The sequence below is a fragment of the Triturus cristatus genome, chromosome 1_2 (assembly GCF_964204655.1).
Source record: "Triturus cristatus chromosome 1_2, aTriCri1.1, whole genome shotgun sequence".
In the NCBI taxonomy this organism is placed as follows: Eukaryota; Metazoa; Chordata; class Amphibia; order Caudata; family Salamandridae; genus Triturus; species Triturus cristatus.
Window position 1 is genome coordinate 17,740,342 of NC_140580.1, and position 19,673 is coordinate 17,760,014.

The window sequence follows — 19,673 nt, forward strand, 5'->3', positions numbered from 1 at the left end:
CTTGGCAGTTCGGGCTGGACTGTTCCTATGAGGAACAGGGTCAAGAGGTCAAGACTGATTTGCATATGGCTGGGTTTGAAATGGGGTGGCGAAGTGAGCTAAAGAACGATGCTGGATTAAACAGAGATCTGTGACTGGGGGTGAGTGTCTGAAAAGTTCCAGCACTCTGTCCATCATCTCCTTTTGTTTGCAATATTTTAGAACAAGCAAGGCTGCTATCAGCTATTGCAGCATGAGAAGAGTTGCGTATTCCTAACATTTACCATCACTCGTTAGGGGTTTGAGGAGGGTAGGGAAGCTGTATGTTAGGGATCTCAACAGGAGCACTAAAGAATATGTATTTTTTTCCTAGTTGAAGATTTCCACACAGCTCTCAATTAGCAATAGTTACATCACTAATATTATCGCCCAACAACTGAAAAAGAAAATAAAACTAAGATTAGACCTATAATATGGATGAGCAACACTCTAGATCAGTCAGAATATGCAGCATCTTCAGCAACTGCAAGAATTACTGTCCTCACAGACAGCCTTTCAGTCAGAGTTATTCCACCCCATTGCGAAGACCTCCTTACCCCATCTATCAATAACATTAATCATCTGGGCTAAAAGAACTTTCATCTTACTTTGCGGAAAGGTAAACTTCGGGATTTTTGAACTCCTATTTCCTGCTTCCTATCACGTTTTTATGTATTATATTACTTAAGACATATTACTAAATTTTACCACTCTTAACTTCTCCATGTCCCTATTTGCTTTGTTAAACTTAACTGTATTTATTGATCTATTATACTTTGCACTACAATTCCCAATGATAGCATGCAAAAATATATTGTTGGTAGTCAATTTTTTAAAAAAAATTTTTAAACAATTTTTATTGAAAATAAAAACCACAACCTAGCGGCAGTAATGACACTTGCATAATAACCTCAGCAGGAGAAGTATACATTTGGGCGTTGGAGATAACAGACAATATATTAGGCGAATCAAAAAATTAAATCAGAGCAATTAGTAAAGCAGTACAGAGGGGGTTACAAGTACATGTTAGGATCGGGGAGCCCCCCGTGCACATACTGTGTCTGCTGGTCCGGAGGATTCAAGTCACGGCGCCTGCCCCTGCCATCTCCAATATAGCCAGTCTATCCCATCTAAGTTCCACCGTGGGAGAAATACAGATGTCCCCCTGGTATTTGTTCCATCGTCCCCACTTTTGATCCCATTTCCGCGGGCAGCCTCGGCCTTTAAATACAGTTTTCTCCGCTATCATGGCATGATCCATATCGTTGGCCCAAACTCGTAGCTGCGGTATAGTGTCCACCCCCCATTTCGGGGCAATATTCCTTTTGGCAATGGTCCAACCCATGGCGGACCATGATTGCTTCACCTGGGTGAGGTCCGTAGCCTCCCAAACATTAAGGAGGCAGTGCTGGGGAGAGGGGAGTATGGGTTTACCAAAGGATCTCGCCATCTGTCGGCTAACGTCTGTCCAGTATTGCTGTATGTGGGGCATGTCCATAGAATATGTATAAACGTACCTATCTGGTCACAGTGCCATAGGCAGAGCGTGTCCAGTCGTCTCCCCAATTTGTCAACAGTTTTGCATCAAAGTATACACGGTGTAAAATTTTAAGCTGAACGAGCAGGAGTCGCATCGGCATTGCTACCTCCCGAGGGGAGGCTAATGCTTCAGTCCAGTCCTCGTCAGTCATTTCCCCCAAGTCCGCCTCCCAGCTAGCCCTTAATTTCTGCATTGGATCGGCCCGGTTGTTAGTTAGTTTCTTGTACATCAAGGAGATAGCCTTGCGGTCCATTGGGTCCAGCAGCAACCTATCTTCTAAAGGCGTGGAGTCTGGGAGGGGGGCGTCCGCGGGGAGGGCACTGTCAATGGCATGGCTAATTTGAAGATATCGGAAATGTTCTGACGGTGCGAGCTGGTATTTGAGCTGGAGTTCCGCTAAGGACGCCTTTTTGCCCTTGATCCATACATCTCCTACCGTAGAGATACCGATTAGGTCCCATTTATCGAACCCTGCGCAGGTACTCAGCCGTCCCAGGCTATCAGGTTCCCAAAGTGGGGTGGCCTTAGTCAGTCGCCCATGCCATCCCATGCGTCGCTGGAGCCCGTGCCATATTTCTACCGTTCGGGCCGTAGGGCCTGTCAAGCCTAGTTTTTTGGGGTTTGAGTATAGCGCTCTATTATATCCTCCCTTTCCCATTAGCCATCGATCGGTACGGAAATTGGGGTCATCCTGGGATCCGAACACCCACGGTTGATGGCGATCAGTTGTGATGCCTGGTAGTAGAGGCGTATGTCCGGCAGTCCTATGCCTCCATCATACCATCCCATGGTGAGTTTATGCATGGCGATACGAGGCGGTCCGCTATCCCATAACAAGTCTCTAAATGCTGCCACGACCTGCAAAAAGTAGGATTCGGGGATCGGGATGGGCGTATTCTGCAGGGCGTAGAGAAAGCGTGGAAGGGCAAGCATCTTGAATAAGGATGCCCGACCCAAAAGTGTAAGGGGCAACGTTTTCCAATGGACGACGTCCGATTTGAACCTCTGTAATGGGCCCGACAAGTTTCGATCATAAAATAGGGTTGGGTCTAATGTTATAAAGATGCCGAGGTATTGGAAACCCTGTGTTGCCACCGGTATGGCGTATCCCCTGGGACTGTGCGGTGGGTCACCCCAGAGGGAGTACATTTTGGATTTGGACCAGTTGATCTGGTAACCGGAGTGGGCCCCAAAGATGTGGAAAATGTGGAGAACACGGCGGAGTGAGCTCGCTGGGGATGCTAGATAAAGCAAAATGTCATCCGCATATAAGGAGATGTGGTCTTCGTGATCTTCTGTCCATTTAAAGCCTCTAAACTCAGGGTCACCACTGATCCAGACCGCTAGTGGCTCAAGGGCCAGAGCAAAGAGAAGTGGTGACAACGGACAGCCCTGTCTCGTGCCGCGATCTAGGGAGAAGGAGCCCGAACGATGATTGTTAACTGAGACGTGGGCAGTGGGCAGGTTATATAAAAGTCTGATCCATCTGATCAGCCTAGGCCCCAACCCCACGCAAGCCAGGACTGCAAAGAGATACTCCCAGGCCACCGTGTCGAATGCCATTTTGGCATCAAGCACGAGCACGATTGCTTCCTCTTGGAGTGTTGCCACGTGACCCGGTGCTCCGTGGACACGACGTAGGTTGCGTGCAGTATTGCAGCCTGGCATAAACCCCGACTGATCAGGGTGGATCAGTGCAGTGAGATACGGAAGCAGACGGTTGGCCAACAGCTTAGCCAAAATTTTGGCCTCCACAGTGATCAGGGAGATGGGTCGGTACGATGCGCACTCATCCGCTGGTTTACCGGGCTTGCGGATGACCACTATGGTGGCGGTGCGAATATCTGCTGGGAGGATGCTAGTCTCATAGCACTCGCTATACAGATTCAACAAGTGGGGCGCAAGTTTCATAGCCATGGGTTTCAGGAGCTCAATTGGGATTCCATTGGGGCCCATAGCCTTGCCGGACCGGATATCTTGAATGGCTTTTTGGATCTCCTCGACCGTGATATCTGCCTCCAAGGCCTCTCTCTTGCTGGGAAACACATTGCACCTCAATATTGGCAAGGAGGTCTGCTACCCATGGTGCTTGTGAATGTTGTGGCATAGTGTAGGTTTGCTCATAGTACTTTGCGAACTTTTCAGCAATGTTTTGAGGGTCAGTGGTCAGCACACCGTCCGGCCCTTTGATCGTGCCCACCCACCGCGCCTATGATTCCTTACGTTCCAGCCATGCCAAAAGTTTACCGGTGCGCTCACCCATCTCATATATTCTGTGACAGGTAGCAAGGGCACGCCGGTTGGCGTCCTCTAAGAGCAGTTGTCTGTAATCTTGTCTCTTAACATTGAGTTTGTGTTGGGTCTCATGGTCAGGGGTCTGCGAGATGGCGCGTTCGAGATGTAATATCTCTGTCTCCAACTCGCTTACTCGTTGCTTGCGTTCAGCCCTGTGCCCCACTATCATTGACAATGCTCTTCCCTTTATCACAGCCCCATACGCCCCCAGAGCGTTATCGCCGACGCCACAGATCCTGTATTTTCTTCAAAGTAGTAGTCAGTATCTTGCCGCAAGGCGTCTCTAATGTGTGGGATTTTTTGCAACCAGGGCTGGATCATAATGGGACCTGGTTGCCTTGCCCGGTGAGCTCCGAAGATAGCTGTAACCGGGGAATGGTCTGATATTCCCCGTGCAAAGCAAGCAGACTCTGTGAAGTGCTGAATGTGTTGCGCCTGGGTGAACATGTAGTCAAGCCGTGAGTGACTGCCATGAACACCAGATTGGAAAGTGTAAAGTGTGTCTCGGGGTGCGACCATCTCCAAATGTCTACCAGCCCCAGGGCGTCAGTTGTGCAGTTGCGAGCCATGCGGAGCATCCCGTCGAGGTGGAGAGCGGTCCATAGTACCATCCATCGTCAAGTTAAAGTCGCCACCCATCACCAGGGCACCCACGGGTAAGGTCATCAATAGCGCCCCTATATCCGCCAGCGTCTTGCGCTGGAGGCCCAGTGGGGCATATACGGAGAGCACGTTAAGGACCTGGCCCTCCCAGCTGCCTGAGCAAGCAACATATCTACCCTGTGGCTCAGTCCATGTGGTATGAATCACATAGGGGCAGCCCTTTCGAAGGAGGATCCCAACCCCTCTGGACCCCGAGGTAAAACCTAAGTGCGCTACCATACGATACCCCTTTCTGTCCAGGGCCCTACAGGAGTTACCTATGAGGTGAGCTTCTTGGAATAACACTAAGTCTAGTCGGTGACGATGGATATATTGCAGCACTACGCCACATTTGATTTTGTCCCCCAGCCCATTGATATTCCAGGTCATGAGGCTAAGTCCCCGACTTCTTGCCATAGGACCCCAACATTAGTGTGATGGAGTGAGCGGAGTGACTATTGTGGAGAGGCCCCTCAGCGACTACTTTAAATGCTTCGCCCGTCGTATTACCGCCCTCCATGAGAGTGTAGAAGGTGAAATCAGTAGCCTGGAGGTAAGTACCATTTACAACGTCCTGATAGAAAATGCCATTTCGCACTGTTACAGTAAAACAATAAGAAACAGCACCCCAACAAAACCAAATCAAACAAACCCAAAAACATGAAAACGTACCCCCCACCCTGCTTCCCTGCACAACGGGAGTAGAACCGCCCGCCACCCCCGACATGCAGAGCGCCTGTGGCCCCCCCAGGAACAATTCGAGGAAACGTGAGCTGCCCCACTCCCAACACATTCACTGACAGCCCGTAGGTTTCGTCCCCCCACCCAACCCCATCCCTACTAGTGTAAGAAATGCTTAACTCAGTCCGGGTTGCTAAATCATGTCAAACAGAGCTCCGACGTCGCGGCGCATGCAGCAGTAGTCCCTGCAAGGGAACCAATCCCCTTCAAGTAAGCGGAAACTGAAAAAAACAACTCTGCAACGGTGAAAGCTAGGCAAGCAACCCCCCATTGTCCTCGATAGTGGCCCATGATGACATTGTACCAAAGGGGTGATTGCTTCCCACATCCCATCATTATCACCATGGTGTTGTGAGACCCACGAGTCTGTCACCAGATACGTTCCGGGGAGCTTTGATGGATCAATTCGAACAACATACCATCTTATCAGCGTCCAGAGTTAGTGTCCCCCTGTTTGACCCTGGGCATCAGAGTCTGAGTGTGGAGGAGATCGTCTCTGCTGACGCCAATCTTCGGCCTTGTCAGCCGCCGATAGTCCCTTTTTTTTTTCTTCTTATCCACAGTGCGCCAGCCCTCCAGCCAGTCCCAAGCATCCTCCGGGTGTGTGAAGAACCATGATTTCCCATCGGCCTCCACCCGCAGCTTGGCGGGGAACATCATCGCGTATTTAACTTCCTGGTCACGGAGAGCTCTTTTCACCTCCAGGAAGCTGCGTCTGTGTTTCTGGACTCTTAGTGTATAATCAGGAAAGAACGTAATTTTGCTGTTCTCGATAGTAAGGGGCGGGGCCGCCCTTGCAGTTTGAAGAATGGTGTCCCGGTCGTGGAAATTGAACACCCGGGCAAGAAGTGGTCGAGGGGGCGCCCCCGGCCGAGGGCGACCGCCCGGCACCGGATGGGCTCTTTCAATCGAAAAACACTTTGAGAGGCCTCGGGCTGTAGGTGCTTGAGGACCAGGTGTTCGACAAAGAGGTCCGCTGCCTGCCGCTCCGCGCGTACCGGAACACCAATAATGCGGACGTTGTTCCGGCGCATCCTGCCTTCATAATCATCTAACTGCTGAGCCAGTAATTCGTGGGAGGCGCGCAGGTCTGCAACCTCTCGTTTGAGAAGGCTAATGTCGCCAGTCAGTTCTTTAGTTACACACTCCACCATGCCCACACGTTCGGCGATTTTCCTCATGTCCTCACGAATCAGACCCACATCAGTGGCCACGGTGTCTATCCTTGCTTCGAGGGATGCTTTAACAGCTGTGATCGCATCAAGAAGGTCTTTGTTCGTCGGTTCTGCCCTGCCATCCGAGGCCGGCCCCCGACCCGCTCACCACCTTGTTGTTGTTGCCAGGCGAATTTCTCCAATTTAGTCTGTACCACAGTTCTGCTGCTCCGTCCGGTTGCCATTATCACAGCCCCAGGTGGCACCCCCTGGCCTCTGAGCGCAGTCGCTACTCCCCGCCGCCCGCAGTGGACCGCGCCACCCGGCCTGTCGGCTTTCGCGGGATGCACCCCAGCCAGGGGGGACAATCCACCGAGAGCGCAGCGTCGAGGGAGCTACGGGTGACTCACCAGGTCCGCACACCAACCAGTGGGTCAAGGATAGGGCAGGCCCTTGCCCTCTCTACACCGAGTTCACCTCCGCAATATTCGCCATCCCAGCTGTCACTCCGGCCCGGGGAAGGATGACGCCGATGTCAGTCAACCCGCGGCAGTGCCGGATCGCCCAGGGCCCCCGCGCGGAGAGTCACAATTCCATGGGGTAGCCCGCCGGCCACCCGGAGCCCAACCACAGCGTGCGTACGAAATCTGTCACTCAGCAGGGGCAGGGAACCGCGGGCCCCTCCAGCAGGCCACGACAGTAGAGGAGCCGGGCACACACCTGGATACCGTCGCCCCAGTGGGATCCTGCCCAACAGCGTGGATGGGCCCACCTCCAGTCCGCAGGGGTAGGTGAGTCTCCGTATGGGGCCCGCGCACGCCGCCCGGGGCCAAGGCGCTAGTGGCGCTGGGTCCGCAGTCACCTGGTAGCCGGTGGGACACGTGGCGCCGGGGGTGGACCCCTACAGCAAGCCGGGCAGGCAGCGCAGTCTCACAAGCAGCGTCACTCACCGGGGAGGCCCGGCCGGGTCTCTCCCTCCCTGGCAGGGCTCCCACAGTAGCCAGTCACGTCCAGCAGCCCTGAGCGACGGGGAAGTCCGCCGGTCTGCGCCGGGCCCAATCGCGGCACTGGTGTAGGCGTCGAGCCCCGCGTCTCTGGTCCCATGGGAGACAGGCCGCAGCCGCGGCCTCGCGCAGTCCCGCTCCCCGGCCGGGGCACGCTCCCCTCAGTCAGGCAGCCGGCGAGATCGCGGAGCATGGAGCTCTCCCGCGGCGCCGCCACCAATTCTCTTCAAACTTGTCCGCGAGGTCGGTGGGAGCCCCAGGACCACAGGGAACGCTTCAGGACATGGGTCGGGCCAGCGGGGCACGAAGGAGACTGGATAGTTTGGGAGTGGCACTTCAGAGCCTCGCTACGGAGCGGCCATTCCCGTTGGCAGCAAGCCACGCCCCCCCGGTAGTCAAAATTTAATTTAACGATAATGAGCTGCTCAAAAGTTATCTTTTATGGACAGGTAACCGTAGGTAAAAGGTAGGGTGCATCAAAAGCTTTAAATACAGACCTAGGTTGGTTTTCAGGTAAATTCATGGTATCAGTTTCCTCGATTACATCTTTGTCAGAAGCATATCAATTGCATTATAAACCAAATCATGTCTATGAACACCGTTTTGGTTGATGCTTCAATTTTCTTTAAAGGGGTTCTGTTGTTGCACTTAACAGACCTCCATGTCCCCTCTAAAGTGCACGTCCAGCAGCTATGTTCTTCCTTCCCAATCTCAGCATTCCTTACTAATACACTCAATCTCTGACCTCTCCCCATCTTCTTATTGGTTCCTTTTAATCAGCCACCCAATGTCCATTTCAATTTTCCTCCTCCTTTACACCTTCCTTTAGGCAGAACTATCACCGGTTTGGTTAGGAGATGCTCAATATGACTAGCATATTTCTTCTGAGTCGCATTTACAATCTTGTCATGCCCCGTTACTTTCAGTCTAATTGTCTTTAAAAGGTCTACTAGATTGGAGAGCAATCCCCCAAATCATCTGCAAGGAAGGAAGGGAGAGTTAATTTCTGGGTATAGGTTGATAGGAAGTGTGGCTGTCATGATTCTCCCTCCTCTTTACCTGACCATTTACAGTAGTTTAACTACAGAAACAACACAGGGTGTAATAATCAGTAATTAACTTCTACTTGACATTCACTCTTTGAACATACAAGTAACCATGACGGGATGCTACGATGTACATTTACACTCATCATTTCTTGTGACAATAAATAAGCTGCATTCTCAGTGGCACCATTCTATCCAACAGTATACAGCTCATTCGCCCTAAAACTGCTGGAAAGTTTTTGCACACATTCTAACTTTAAAATAACCCCAGCAAACAGTACTCTGTTACTGCATGCTGCCCTGGGACTGCCAACACCCTGGTGGGTGCCACGAGAGGTGTGGCTAGTGAGGGAGACCTATGAGAGGCCCCTCAAGGATCGAGCGCAGGTGGCTCAGTGGAAGCGACAAGATGGTGGCCCCGTTGTGCGGGAACGGAGGCCGCGGTCCTAGCTGTCTTTGTGCCCGCAGTGTGCAAGTACCGAGCGGCAGGTTCGCTTTGATACCCTCAGCGAGGGTAATTTCCCCCTCCCGGGACCCGACCAGTGAGGGCGAGCTGGGCTGCTACTCGTGGCCCCTTGACAGTAGGGGTGGGGCTCCTGCTGAGTGCTGTCGACAGCCACCTGCAGGCGACACAAGAGCACCACAGAGGCTTGGTGACTGCTGGAGCTCCCCCTGAGCCACTGGGCTTTGTGTGCGGTGGATGCCTGGGCCGACCGCCCTAGCAAACAGCGACACTGCCTGCTGACTCTGGGGATTTCTGGGGGCCTGATGACAAAGGCATTAGGCCCTTCAGCGATCGGGTATATCCCCACTGCTGGACATTGAAGGAACAACTGGGGCACCCCCCACACACGGACTGCTGGATGATACTGTTTTTTCCATGCAGATTGCTGGGGTTCTTGAGGTGCTCTCTGGGAGGGAGGATGGTCTGATGAGCTCTGCCCTACCTGTGAGGAGTGTTGATGTTCCATCTCATGCCAACTGCTGAAGTGATTAGAGACACTTATATGCTGTGACGTGTTCCCCCCTGCCTCGTTAGGTGACTGGCGGATCCCTGGCTGGCTTCTGCTGGAAGGGGTCACCATTTGAATGGTGGTCGCTCCTACTGCCTGCAAGAAATTGCCTAAATATAGCGCCTCTGCCACAATGTGGGACTGATGAGCCCCGTCTGCTTTAACTCTAGGGGTACTGGACCGCAAACACCAAACTGCACCTTCCACTTTCCTCTGGCTGAGGCTGGTTGTGCTACGCCTTCTGGGACTGCCACTGGTAGCCCAGGGTGTGGAACTTGGACGCCTCTGGGTCACCTCTATTTTCCTCCACAATGGGTCACACCCAGAGATTTAAGGATGATGCCTTTGCGGAAGCCCCTCGGGAGGGGATCAAGTAGGGCGCTGGAGGCAGGATGTCTCCCAATTCAACAGCAAATTTGATAAACTGTTGGCCGCAATTGATGCCACCAGAGTAAGAGTAGAAGGTAAGATTGACACTGTAGCAGTCAAGCTGGGCCTCATTTGCGAAGACGCTAAGAAAATGTCGGAACAGGTGTCTGCTTTGGAGGCCTAAGTGCAAACTCTAACACCAAAGACCCTGAATATGGAACATTGTATTTCGGACTTGGAAGCCCACACCTGGCAGCCATGCATGATGATCAAGAGAGCAGAAGCAGAGTTGTTGGGCTGCTGGAGAGAGTAGAGAGCAGTTCCATGCTTGGTTTCCTGGAGGACTAGCTCCAGGAGGTTGTGGCCCCGGAGGGCCTGTCCAAGTTCTATGTAATGGAACGTGCGCATAGAGTTACTACCCAACCGTCTAAGTCTGGAGCCACGCCCGCCTATGGGTAGCCCGCCTCCTTCAATTTTCATGATAGCGACTTCATCTTCCAACAGGTACGCAATAACAGCCCCTTCACTGTGGAGGATGCTAGAGTCTCTCTCGATCCTCACTTTACCCTCCAGGGCCTCATTCACTGCAATGAAGAAGCTTCATGAGCTGGGATTCCTTTACTCTTTGCTATTCCGGGCTCATCTGAGAATACAAGCTAAGGACAAATCCCATTTTTTCACGGATACTGCAGCAGCGTGGGAGTGACTGGAACTTTACCAAGAGAGGAAAGTGCGACCGGAACACTCAGAACATTGTCGGCTGTAGCTTCCAAGGCGCCAGCGCTCCAGTCGAAGGGGGGCGACCGCACCTACCAGACAGCAGGTGGCCGAGGAGTGGACGAGAGCAGGGGAGGAAGTTGCCACATAACAGGACATAAATCCGCAAGGGATCCACCTTGAGCTCGGGGGCTTGACGGTGCCTGGGCTGGAGAATATTCTCTCGGTGGCCCTCTGGGCACATCTGTCATCATTTGAATTGCGTGACGGCTGGGTCATGTGGGGGGGGGGGTGGACTGGGCGAGTATAAGGGGTTCACACTTTACTTTTGACTCTGATTTCCAAGCTAGCTGGACTCTTTCCCCTACAGAGCTTTCTGGTACAAATCGTTTTAGCCTCCTTTGAAGGGCTCTAATTTGTAGGGTTCGGGCATAAATCTGTTTGGAAAGGATGTACCCATATCACAGTCCGATGAGGGGTTAATGGGAGTTTTGTTGCTCGCTATTGACGGTTTCCTTTGTTTCTTCGTCGGTGGTGTGAGTGCGGCGGGTGTGACTGTGGTATGAGCCTGGCCACTGACACTCCTACCGTGTGCCTGGCGAGGGGTGCCTTGAACTGTACGTATGCATGCTTATATGGAAGAACAAATCTGATTAATCACCTGGACTGTGTGGGGGCTGTCCACGTCCTCCAAGCGCTACAATGTCCAGGCTGTTGCAGGCGCGCGTGGGCCTAGCAGTTCGGGCGCAGTGGTGGCGCGCTTATGACTGAGACCACACTCGAATGCTGTCATGGCGTGAATGCCCAACCAGGCGCGCCCCCTTTATTTATACACTAACGTACGCCACCGCCGTGGCGTACGCATAACGTCTATGACTTGCGCGCTCTAGCGTCGGACGCTAGAGCGCTAACTGCAACATCCCTCTCCAACTTGGATGATGAACCCAGATTTGGATACCAACAGTCACTCACTTACTTGGCATGCAAAGTCTTTTAGGCGGCTGCTCGGCGGGGGATTCCCTCTCAGTCCATACCTGGCCGTTGCTCGGGTGTTGGGGTTTGATGGGCAGTCACGTTCAGCCCTGCCGGCCGCGGGGTCAGGGTGTTTTGGCTCTGTTGTCGACTCGTGCCTGCTCGGGGGTGATTGGGGTGCCATTTCGGGGATCTGGGTGTCTTCTTCCTCGTCCTCTGCAGTGCCGTGTCGATGTTCTGTGGCCTCAGGAATCCATTTGAACCACGAGATGTTGCGTGTGGCTGATTCCGTCCCTCTCCTTGCTGTTATCATTGTCCCATGTCTTCGTTCTACTGTCCAGCTCCCGGGCTCATACCGTGGCTTGAATTTTCCTCCGGGTCTTCGATTTCTTATGAGGACATTGTCTCCTGGTCTGAGGGCGCGTTCCCGACTGCCCCTCGACTGGCTCACCTGCTGGTTTCGGCGCGTCCTCCGTTGCAGCGCTTGTTCCTCCTCAAATGGTGGAGGGGCCCACCCTGGGGCCGTGGGTAGACCATCGCGGCGAGTCCCTTTTAGCATGAGGGCCCAGGGAGCTTGTTTGGTGGAGCAGTGAGGTGTGCTCCGATATTCCCCTAGGAACCGTTGGATCTCTCGCTCAGGGTCTTCCTGCTCAGTGACCGCTATCCGTAGGACTTTATTCAGTGTTCGCATAAAGCGTTCGGCCTCGCCGTTGGCTTGGGGCCATTGAGGGGTGATCCGCCTGTGTCGTATGCCCTGGAGCTCGAGGAACTCTCGGAATTCGTGGCCTTGAAAAGGTGGCCCATTGTCACTTTTCAGTTCCGAGGGGCGCCCAAACATGTTGAACATCTTCTCTAAGGCAGGTCCTACAAACGTGAATGCCGTGGACGGTAGCGCCTCTACCAGGGGATACTTGGAGAAGCTGTCAAGGACTACTAGTGTCACTCTTCCATCTGGGAGGCTCCCAAAGTCTACGCTGATTTTGTCCCATGGGCGTCTCCCTGGTTCTTCAGTTACGATGGGGGCTGGAAGTTCGGGCCCGCTAGTTATCTGACACGCGGGGCAGCTCTTCACGATGTCTTCCACTAAGGTGTCCATACCCGGGAACCATACTTTTTCCCTCATCCGGGCCTTCATTTTCTCCGCCTTTGTGGGCGAGGAGGGTGGCTTGGCGGCGTAGCGCTGTCGGTATGACAATCCTGGCCCCTCTCAAAACGATTCCTTCCCTGGTTGCACTGAGCTCGTTCCGTATCCGCCAGATCTGTTGTAGGTCTTTTCTCTCGTCATCCGTCCACGTGTTGGCAGACTGTATGAAGTTGGTCCACGACCCCTTTTGAAGGGTCTCTCGGGCCCTGGCCATTACGGTGTCGTGCTCTGCTGCCCATAGGATCTCCTGGAGTGTCAGCACTTGGGGGCAGGTCAGGGCAGCTACTAGGTCGAGGTGTGCTTCGGCGTCGTCTTCCTCCTCTCTCCCCGTCGGGGTGGGCTCACATCTGTCTGGGTGTCTTGACAGAAAGTCGGCCGGATTCTTGGCGCCTGGTCGATAGGTTATGTCCATGTGGTATTGTTGCAGCCCGATGGCCCATCGCTCTATCCGCGGCGGGGGTGTGGTGTTGTCCCTTTGAAGAGGGGCACTAGCGGCTGGTGGTCCGTCACGACCGTGAACGGGTGTCCACAGACATACAGGTGGAAGTGTCGACAGCCCCACTTTATGGCTAGTGCCTCCCGCTCAATTTGGGAGTACCTTTGTTCGGTTGCTGTGAGCGCCTTGCTCGCGTATGCCAGTGTTGCCCATCGCCCCGGCTCCTGTTCCTGGGTGAGAACCGCTCCGAGCCCCACCGGGCTGGCGTCGACTAGCAGCTCGGTCTTTCTCGCTGGGTCGAAGTAGACTAGGGTGGCCTGGTCGAGGAGCGCGGTTTTGATGGCTTGAAATGCGTTGTCTTCGCGAGGCCCCCACTGCCACGGGATGTCCTTCTTCGTGAGGTGTCTGAGTGGCTCGGCGATCGTTGCCAGGTTTGGGATGAAACGCCCACAGTTGGTAGCCATTCCTAGGAAGCTGCGTACCTCGGAGGCGGAGGCTGGTGCGGGGGCGTCCTTGATGGACTGGGACTTTCTTGGGTCTACCTGGATGCCGTGGTTGGTGAACGTGTAGCCGAAGAACTCGATTCGCTGCTGGAACAGCTGACACTTGTCTTTGTGGAGTGTGACTCCATACTCCTTGAGTCGTGCCAGCATGGCTCGGACTCGCCGATAGTGCTCGTCCACTGTCTTGGAATGGATCAGTATGTCGTCACTTACATTCATGACTCCGGGTAGGCCTTGTAGGATGTCCCGGATAGTGTTCTGGAAAATCTCCGCCGCGGACGATATTCCAAAATTGAGTCGCCGATATCTTCGCAGCCCAAGGTGTGTGCTGAAAGTGGTGATATATCTACTTACCTTGGCTAGTGTTAGCTGGTGGTAGCCGGCGTTTATGTCCAACTTGGAAAACCAGCGAGCCCCGTTGAGGTCGGCAATGATGTCATCCATGGTGGGCGTGATGTGCTTTCTCTCTTGATGGCTTTGTTGGGCAGCCTCATGTCAATGCACACCCGGATTTTGCCTGGTTGACGGGGCTTTTCCGCGATCACCATTGGGGACACCCAGGGGGTGGGTCCAGTGACTGTTTCTATAACGCCTTGTTCTTCAAGTTTCTTAAGCTCCTCTTCCACTAGTGGGCGTAAGTGGAAAGGAATTCGTCTGTGTTTTAGTGCCGTGGGTGCGACTGAGTGATCAATGTGGAGCTGGACTGGCGGGCGCTTGATGTTCCCTAGTCTGGTGAACAGCTCTGGGAATTGGTCGAGCAAGTCGGCTGTTTGGGTGTCTTGCACTTTCCGGAGAAATGCTAGTAGGCCTAGGTCTTCGGCGGCGTGTCCGCTCAGGAGCGTGTCCACTTCTTGATTGATGATGTGTATGTCAATTGTTATTTCCGCGTCTTCTGTTCCCACTGGAACTGTCATTTCCCCCAAGAGGGGTAGGGGCACATCACTCCCATAGGCGTAGATTCGGGCCTTCGATGCCTTGAGCTCTGGCTTCGGCCGGAGGCGGTTATACTGGTGCACTCCCATGACGGTGACCGATGCGCCGGTATCGATCACCGCGTTCACTCTTGACCCCGCGACCATGATGTCACACCGAGGCTGTGGTCTTCTCGTGCTTTTGAGGGCACTGGTGAACGAGACGAGATATGTCTCCCCTTCATCATCGGACTCAGAGTCATCTTCTTGCAGGGCTTGCGTTTGTCTGTGCCCAGCCTCGGTGTGGGAGGACAGGGACAGCTGGGACAACTGTCTCACCATGTTTCTTGTGGGCCTCTTCCCCCTTTGGTCTCTCCGTGTTGTGCGTTTCCTGCAGACGGAGGCAAAATGGTTTGGGGTGCCGCAGTTGGTGCACGTCTTCCCTTTCGCCGGGCAGGTCTTCCCCGGGTGCTCATCGTACCCGCAGTACCCACACTGGGCCTGAGGCGATCTCCTGGCTGCCGGTCGGTGTACCTTTTCGTGTGCCCGCACTGAGTCTGCCCGTTCTGTATTGATAGCCACTCCCGACCCTGTGCTCCGTGTCAGTGCTTGTTCCATCTCCTCCGCGCGTGCGTCGGACAGGTCATGGGACCGTGCGTGCACCAGGATGTCAGCCATCGGAATGTTTGGTTGGCGAAGGATGAGACTCCGCAGTTTCTTGCTCCGGATGCCGTAGATTAGCTGCGCTCTGATCTCCTCTTTCGCCCTGTCGCCGACAAGATGTGTGTCTGCTAGTGCCCGCAGTCGTGCATGAAAAGCATCTACTGACTCTCCATCCTTCTGCTTCGCTTGTCGCAGTTTAAAGTGTTCGAAGTCAGGATTCAGCTGGGGGTCAAAATGCGTGTTGAGGGCCGTGACCGCCGCGTCGTAGTCGTCCGCGTTCCCTGTATTAGGGAGGTGCTTGAAAATCAGGTACACCTCTTTTCCCGCATAGTGAAGTAGGAGAGACCGCTTCACCGCACCATCAGTCTCCCTGGAGCCAGTAAAGTAATTGTTGAGCCGGCCAATCCACGTTTGCCAGCGTGGGGCGGCTGTGGCGGGGTCGGCTGTCTCGCTGAAAGGCGGCAGGACGCCGGTCGGCGGGTGAAATGGGGTGGCTGACGCCGGACGGGCGTCGTCTCCCATGGCGTTGTGCGGGAGTTGTGGCTGGGACGGCTAGCTGCGTGAGGCCTTCGCAGGCGAGGGCGCTGAAGGGCACGTGGTAGCACACACGGGTGGATGCAGAGAATGTAGCAGGAGAAGGCACAGGGGGCCTGGTCTGAGGAGGCTGACGTGAGGCAGGTGCAGGACTGTGCAAGCGGGAATATTCATCCGCTGATCGCCGGCAGTGAATTTGGTGCACACATGTGCTCACCGTGTGGCAGAGAGGCTAGCGTTGTCCCTGGTTCCTGGCAGTAGCGGAGCGGACGGGAGGAGGTCCGGAGGAGCGGCAGGTGCGTGGTCGCGGGTCTGCCGCGAGCGGGCTGGCAGGAAGCGGCACGTGTGGTTGTGCACGCGGCGGGTCTGGCCGCCCTCGTCGCCAGTGTTGCAGGCGAGCGCGGGCCTAGCAGTTCGGGCGCAGTGGTGGCGCGCTAATGACTGAGACCACACTCGAATGCTGTCATGGCGCGAATGCCCAACCAGGCGTGCCCCCTTTATTTATACACTAACGTACGCCACCGCCGTGGCGTACGCATAACGTCTATGACTTGCGCGCTCTAGCGTCGGACGCTAGACCGCTAACTGCAACACAGGCCTACTTAAAATAAAAGGGGGGGGGGCGCTGGCTGTGTTCCTTCAGGAGACACATTTGGTAGATTCTGAGGGCAGGGATCACCGTAAGCAAGTGAGAAGGCAACTATACTGTACTGCTTACTGTGTTTTCGAGGGGGGGCCCTTATCTGGATTAGACCAGGGGTGACCTTCCAATTGCATAAGGCTGCCATTGATCCTGAGAGCCACTGTTTGGGTGTTGGGCCGATTGGATGGCAGGGATGTCTCTATGCTTAATATTTATGCTCCGAATACGGACCAACCTTCCTTTTTGTCTAGTTATCGTCCCTCCTGGTGGCAGCGCTGCCTTACCTGAGGACTGCTGGGAGGGTTTGAGGGGGCAGACTTCAAATGTGTGGTGGATCTTACTTTAGACCAGTCTCACCCCCCTGCTATGCTCAGCACCTGTGCATAAATTGTTATTTATTTTTAATCTTTGGCTGGAAAATGCAGGAACAGGGTCATCGGTGGGAGTGGAATGGGAGGTCATGATGGTGGTTGTGCTGGGCTTTTTTTTATTTCCAATAAGCTAGGGGTGCGCAACCAATTACATGCTGATATTAGGCAGCAAGAAGCGATTTTGAATTGTTTCCCCCCCCCCGGAACTGAGAGGGACAGAGGGCAGGGAATGGTTACTTGCTGAAAGGGAGAAACTGTTTGCGCTGGTGGGGTGCTTGTGGCAATATGACTACATGGCATATATTGCACAGGCCTGCACAGAGAGAAATAGGTCGGGGAACACATTGGCCTGGCTCCTCCAGGAGAAGTCCAGGGAGCACACCATTCCAGTCGGTGGGGATGTGTTTAGGCAAGGGGAAATCTATGCTACGTTCACACAATACTACTATGAGCTACAGTCAGTGGGCACTAAAGTTAATGAGGCGGACATTTTGCGATACATTGCAGACTCCTCTCCTTCGGTCCTAGACTCTGCTGTGTCATAGCGTCTGGGTGCAGATATTACCGTCCAGGAGGTGTGGGCACAATTAAGGAGATGGCTCAGGTCAAGGACCCCTGGACGGACATGCGGCCCATTGAGTTTTATGCTACCTATCCTGCTATCCTTGCCCCTAAATGTGTGGGAGGTTTAATGGAGCTAAGACACAGGGACTACTCCCAACCTCCCAGCCACAGGCAATCATTGTATCTTTACCCAAGAAGGACAAGAACCCTGTGTTTGTTGATTCCTACCACCCACTCTCTATGCTTAACCCAGATTATAAAATGCTGATCCTAGCGATTTTTACGCATATTGGTAATCTGATAGGACCTGATTAGACAGGGTTCATTCCTACCCATAGCACCTTGCCTAATATCTGCCAGCTGACTCATGCCCTTGATATGGGAGACCGCCCTCCACTGGATTCACTAGTATAATCCGTCGACATTAGGAAGGCGTTTGATTCTCTTCGTTGAGAGTTCTTTTACGTTACTATTCTTGCATTCAGGCTAACATTTGTTAAATGGACCTGGTTGCTGTATACTATACTGGCGGCGAGGGTTAGAACTGGGTCGGTGATATCTGATGTGTGCACAATGGATGGTGCACAAGACAGGGATGCCCATTGTCCCGTCTGTTATTTGCCCTAGCTTTGGAGCCATTTGCACTCTCTGTACAGCAGCATCGGCATTACCATGAACTGCAGATCATGGGAGATTGCCTCTACATTTCTTTATAAGCGGACAACATGCTGTTGTATATGCAAAGCGTGACTTCTAACTAAGAGGGGGCGATAGCAGCCCTGTCGGTGTTTGGGGAGATGTCCGATCTTGTGGTTAATTGCCATAAGTCCTGTGCCTACTCATTGAAGCCTGACTCGGGGGGGGGGGGGACTTCTGTTGGGGAACTGGATAGCATCATATTTACGTTCTATTGGGGCTCTTCGAGACGTCATATGGCCTAGCAGTAATTGTTGCTCCCAGTAGACGAGGGTGGATCCAGGCTTTGGGTGATTGGGGTGCCATTTCGGGGATCTGGGTGTCTTCTTCCTCGTCCTCTGCAGTGCCGTGTCGATGTTCTGTGGCCTCAGGAATCCATTTGAACCACGAGATGTTGCGTGTGGCTGATTCCGTCCCTCTCCTTGCTGTTATCATTGTCCCATGTCTTCGTTCTACTGTCCAGCTCCCGGGCTCATACCGTGGCTTGAATTTTCCTCCGGGTCTTCGATTTCTTATGTGGACATTGTCTCCTGGTCTGAGGGCGCGTTCCCGACTGCCCCTCGACTGGCTCACCTGCTGGTTTCGGCGCGTCCTCCGTTGCAGCGCTTGTTCCTCCTCAAATGGTGGAGGGGCCCACCCTGGGGCCGTGGGTAGACCATCGCGGCGAGTCCCTTTTAGCATGAGGGCCCAGGGAGCTTGTTTGGTGGAGCAGTGAGGTGTGCTCCGATATTCCCCTAGGAACCGTTGGATCTCTCGCTCAGGGTCTTCCTGCTCAGTGACCGCTATCCGTAGGACTTTATTCAGTGTTCGCATAAAGCGTTCGGCCTCGCCGTTGGCTTGGGGCCATTGAGGGGTGATCCGCCTGTGTCGTATGCCCTGGAGCTCGAGGAACTCTCGGAATTCGTGGCCTTGAAAAGGTGGCCCATTGTCACTTTTCAGTTCCGAGGGGCGCCCAAACATGTTTAACATCTTCTCTAAGGCAGGTCCTACAAACGTGAATGCCGTGGACGGTAGCGCCTCTACCAGGGGATACTTGGAGAAGCTGTCAAGGACTACTAGTGTCACTCTTCCATCTGGGAGGCTCCCAAAGTCTACGCTGATTTTGTCCCATGGGCGTCTCCCTGGTTCTTCAGTTACGATGGGGGCTGGAAGTTCGGGCCCGCTAGTTATCTGACACGCGGGGCAGCTCTTCACGATGTCTTCCACTAAGGTGTCCATACCCGGGAACCATACTTTTTCCCTCATCCGGGCCTTCATTTTCTCCGCCTTTGTGGGCGAGGAGGGTGGCTTGGCGGCGTAGCGCTGTCGGTATGACAATCCTGGCCCCTCTCAAAACGATTCCTTCCCTGGTTGCACTGAGCTCGTTCCGTATCCGCCAGATCTGTTGTAGGTCTTTTCTCTCGTCATCCGTCCACGTGTTGGCAGACTGTATGAAGTTGGTCCACGACCCCTTTTGAAGGGCCTCTCGGGCCCTGGCCATTACGGTGTCGTGCTCTGCTGCCCATAGGATCTCCTGGAGTGTCAGCACTTGGGGGCAGGTCAGGGCAGCTACTAGGTCGAGGTGTGCTTCGGCGTCGTCTTCCTCCTCTCTCCCCGTCGGGGTGGGCTCACATCTGTCTGGGTGTCTTGACAGAAAGTCGGCCGGATTCTTGGCGCCTGGTCGATAGGTTATGTCCATGTGGTATTGTTGCAGCCCG

The 19,673-nt window shown here is 53.9% G+C and overlaps 1 pseudogene across 1 annotated transcript in view; it reads right to left on the reverse strand.

The window, feature by feature from the left end:
• Window positions 1-19,673, reverse strand: part of LOC146866653 (serine/threonine-protein kinase 38-like) — a 659,816-nt pseudogene that overhangs the window by 521,260 nt on the left and 118,883 nt on the right. Inside the window, exons 4-5 of the transcript XR_014966481.1 lie at window positions 9,638-9,670; window positions 6,383-6,412 (exon numbers count right to left, since the gene is read on the reverse strand). The product of XR_014966481.1 is annotated as a serine/threonine-protein kinase 38-like (transcript). The remainder of the gene's footprint in view (window positions 1-6,382; window positions 6,413-9,637; window positions 9,671-19,673) is intronic.